Genomic DNA, 4,560 nt, shown 5'->3' with positions numbered 1-4,560 from the left:
TAAGCAGAAAAAGACAAATACCACATGATATCACTGATTTATGGAATATAATAAACATAACAGTCTGAGGAATTGGGTAGACCCAGAAACATGGAAGTAGGGTATAGACTGACAATCCCCAGAAGAAGGGGGGGAGGGGGGAGGGAAGAGATAAACCACAGAACTTATATGCATGTATGCATAACCAATGGAAATGGACAACAAAGCTGAGGACGGGGGCGGGGGGGATGTCAATGGGTAAAAAAGGAGAAACATCTGTAAGAAAAATAAAATTAATAAATAAATAAAAATATCTTAATGATTAGCTATTGTAACAATGAGTGCTCTCTAAGAAATAAGTCTATATATTTGTTTTTAATTTAGAAGTTTTTCCAATTAAAAAGATCCATTGTCTGGCCTTGATAGTAAGATCTACAGTGACCCGAACCAATACTATGGATACAAGTTCCCTAATAGAGTGTGGAATTAAATGCATACCACTGAGCTAGGCTATGAAAGATGGAGAGCCCTGTCTTTAAACCACTGTTTCAAAACACAGGGAATTTTGTGCTTCCCTCCCCTTGATCAGGATAAAATTTTAAATTCCCTAAGCTTCATATTTGTCATCCAACTGACAAAGATAATAGACCATGTTTGGGAGGAACAGAATAGACACCATCCTGCTGAATGTAGAGGCCAAGAGGGAAAATATTCTCACCAGTCATAAGGCCCAGCTCTCAGGACATATAACAAGATGAAAGGGGAGAACCAGACAGAGACAGCGAAAACCAAAACCCATGAGTACTTACACCAAGTAAAGAAGAATTGCTAGCCCAAGAAACTACTTTTGCAATTATTTTCTCCTGCCAATCTAAATGTAGAAGAGAGAAAAATATTCTCATGACATTTACTTTCACCAGATCCTAGAGATCTGGGGGTGTGCTGACATGGTAAGAACCCTTCCCTTCTCCTGGCCTGTGTCAGATGCCCCTGGATCTCCTCATATACAGCAGCCTCATGAGGAATTGTGGGGTTCCAGCCAGTGAGTTTATGCTACTCACAGCACCAACTGTGGGGGAGGAACAACTTTCTGTGCCCTCAAGGTTCTTCTGGCTTGTCAAATAATTAAATAAACATGAGACCTATTAGCAAGAGAAAATAACCAAATTTACTACATATATGTGTATGGGAACTTGACATATATGAGTCAGAGACCCCACATGCAGGAGAGGTTCATTTATAGAAAGGGGGTGTTGTATACAAAACATCCTGAGCTAGGGATGAGGTAAAGCAGCTTGGGAGCCTCAAAGGGTTATTACAGGTTGGTAAGAACAGACCTGTAGTAAACAGAAGACTGCCTGCCCTCTAGATAGGTCTAAGGAAGTTATCTCTGATCATCTCTTATGGGCAAGGCATCAAATTCAAATTCATCTGGTCAGTCAAAAATGGCAGGGTAAAAAACAGGAATCTGGCTCTAGAAACAACTCAAAGCCCTCCTATCTTTTACCAATTCCCAAACCTTCCTCTTTTATCTAAAAAGGCTTGCAGGTACTGTAAAAGTCTGAATTTAGGATAAAAAGACTTTTTGGAGGAACCTGCATTTTTTCTCTGTGCCTTTGAGATGTTAATGTTCTACTTGGTCTTACCAAAGAACCAAAACCTATCTCTTTGGGGGGAAAAAAAAAACTTTAGGGAGGTCATTTTTATCAGAAGGGAAAAAAGTGGGCGGGGGTGGGGGAAGCTACTTGGAAATTAGGCGAATAAAAATTCTTCAAAATCTTTTCCACAAATATTAGTAAAAGTTTAAGCCATATTAGCAGGTAAACAACATATGCATTTGTCAAAAATACAATTTGGATTCTATCTCTAGTTAACCCTGCTTTCTCTGTTCTTGTATCTCTGTGGTAATACTTCCAGCTACTTCATACTCCAATTCGACGCGTCAGCCAGAAAAGAATTTCCTCTAAATTGAATCAGGTTTCCATTCTTCATTCAGTTAATTGTGCCCAAGGGCATGACATTTTCAAGGGAGATGTACACTACAAGAATAGATTTGTATACCTTTTTTTTAACGTGCACATATCTTGAAGAATTTAAACTTCATTAGGTAGAGGAAAAGGGTAAAGATAAAGATTTCCAAGAGATGGATATGCCCATATTTTTTAGGAGAACACAAGTGTTAGTTGGGTATGAGTAAAAGAAGAGGAACCAAGGCTACTTTGTTTACTATTATATCTGCTGCACCTGACACAGTTCCTGATGCATAAAAGATACTCAGTAAATATTTCATAAATGAATGGACAGAGAATGACTTAGGTTTTTATCCGGAAGAGCAATGGTGCATGTTGCCATCCATTCAGATAGGGCAGATAGGGAAGCCTGCCAGGAGGTTGCCGAGAAGTTGAGGAGGTGGAGAGTAAATTTGTTGGCAGGGAGGATGGTTAATTTTGTATCAACTAGACTGGGCTGGAGAAAGCTGGCAAAGTGTTATTTCTGGGGATGTCCCTGAGCCTGTCTCAGGAAGAGATTAGCATTGGTTGGATTCAGTAGACGGAATAAAAAAGATCTGCCCTCACCAGTGTGATTGAGTCAGAACAGAAGCAAAAGTTGAAAGAAAGGTAAGCTCCCTTTTCCTCTTCTTGAGCTGGGATGTTTATCTTTTCCTGCCCTCTGACACTGGAAAAACTAGATCTCAGGACTTCAGATTTATACCAGAGATCCTGCTGAACCCCCTGACCCCCATGCACACCCCTTCTTCTGGGCTCCATAACCATCAGTTCCTATAATACATAGCTCGCTCGCCCTCTTTCTGATATATATATATGAAAAAAAAATGAAGGAATCTATTAAGATCAGTGATATTTGGTGACACCAGCTTCTATAACAAACAAATCCATTGGGTTAAAAAAAAAAAGTTTCCGGTAGTGCCCTCGGTATCCCTTGGATCTCTCTCTTGCTTCAAGTGTTTAGACGGAACGCCCCTTCCCAGGGGTGACCCTTCTTGCAGCCTCCGACCACCCTCCAACCTCTTTCCAGTCAACACCATAACCACCTCAGCCATACTCAGACTCCAAGACCAGTCAACATCATTTTTTTAATCTTTTCTCCTTATTGCCGAACAACCATGAGCTCCCAAATTTGTCAGAATTATTCCACCGAGGTGGAGGCTGCCATCAATCACTTGGCCAACCTGCACATGTGGGCCTCCTACACTTACCTCTCTCTGGGCTTCTATTTCGACCAAGATGATGTGGCTCTGGAGGGCGTGGGCCATTCCTTTCCTGAGTTGGTGGAGAAGAAGCACCAGGGTGCTGAACATCTCTTAAAGCTGCAATACCCGCATGGTGGCTGCGTTCTCTTCCAGGATGTGCTGAAGCCTTCCCAAGACGAGTGAGGCAAAACTCAGGACACCATGGAAGCCACCGTAGCCTTGGAGAGGAACCTGAACCAGGCCCTTGTGGCTCTGCAGGCCCTGGGTTCTACCCGGACAGACCCTCCTCTCTGTGACTTCCTGGAGAACCACTTCCTGGGTGAGAAGGTGAAACTCATCAAGAAGATGGGTGACACCTGACTCACTTCTGCAGGCTGGCTGGCCCCTAGGTGGGGCTGGGCAAATATCTGTTCAAAAGGTTCATCCTTAAGCACTACTAGGAGCCTTTGGAGCCCAGAGGACTTTGAGGGGCCCCTCTGCATTCCCCTGCTGTCTGGATTTTGCCTAAGCCTCTCCCCAAACCACTAGCCATTCTTTTAACCATCCCGGAGCCCTCTCCTATGCATTGGACTAAATGGAAATAATAAAGCTTTTTGAGGCAATATATGTATGTTTCACTTCTCTAAAGTCCAACTGGGCATTTTTTATTGCTGGTCACTCCTCCAAGCGATGATTCAGGAACCAGTGTTCCTCCATCATGAGGCTGGCCATCCTCCAGAATTCCCGATTCCTCTGCTAGATCCCATGCTTTCAGCCAATGATTGTGGTGAAAAGAGAGTGTGGAGGCTTGTGCAGCAAGTTTTGAAGGGCTAGGCTTAACAGTGACATGCATCATTCCTCCCATGTTTTATTAGCTCTTACACAGTTATATGGGCCTACCCAGCTTTGAAATAGAACTGAGACTTTTAGTCTCTATTTATATGCCTAGAAAACAAGATGTATTTGGTAAACTTCTAGCCAGTTTCTGCCAGAAATAGAATTTGAAATCTCACAAGATATACTATAGAAAGAGGAGAGCACAGGGCCAAAGGCAGAGCCTTGAGACACCCCAACATTTAAAGGGCTGATAAAGGAGGTGCTGGCAAGAAGACTGCAAAGGAATGCCAGCCAGCATGAGGGGAGTATCATCTGATCTAGAAGAGAAAGTTGTTAATTGGAGAACTATCAATTAAATGTGCTAAACTCTCTGAGTGTCTACACTGCAACACTTTGAAAAACAATGTCCTTGAGGGCAGACTTTATATAGAAAAAAACTGTTCAGAATTTTACTTTGATTTTTTATAACCAATATTTCGTTGACTGAAATGAAAATTTTAAATTCTTCTTTAATTTAGCATAGATATTTTATTCTACTTATAAATCTAACAAAT

The 4,560-nt window shown here is 41.9% G+C and overlaps 1 pseudogene; it reads left to right on the top strand.

The window, feature by feature from the left end:
• Window positions 1-3,103: 3,103 nt before the first annotated feature.
• On the top strand, window positions 3,104-3,579 carry LOC118628515 (annotated as a pseudogene).
• Window positions 3,580-4,560: the final 981 nt, after the last annotated feature.

The sequence above is a fragment of the Molossus molossus genome, unplaced genomic scaffold (genome assembly GCF_014108415.1).
Source record: "Molossus molossus isolate mMolMol1 unplaced genomic scaffold, mMolMol1.p scaffold_m16_p_13, whole genome shotgun sequence".
In the NCBI taxonomy this organism is placed as follows: domain Eukaryota; kingdom Metazoa; phylum Chordata; class Mammalia; order Chiroptera; family Molossidae; genus Molossus; species Molossus molossus.
This window is presented reverse-complemented; position numbering and strand designations above follow the sequence as displayed.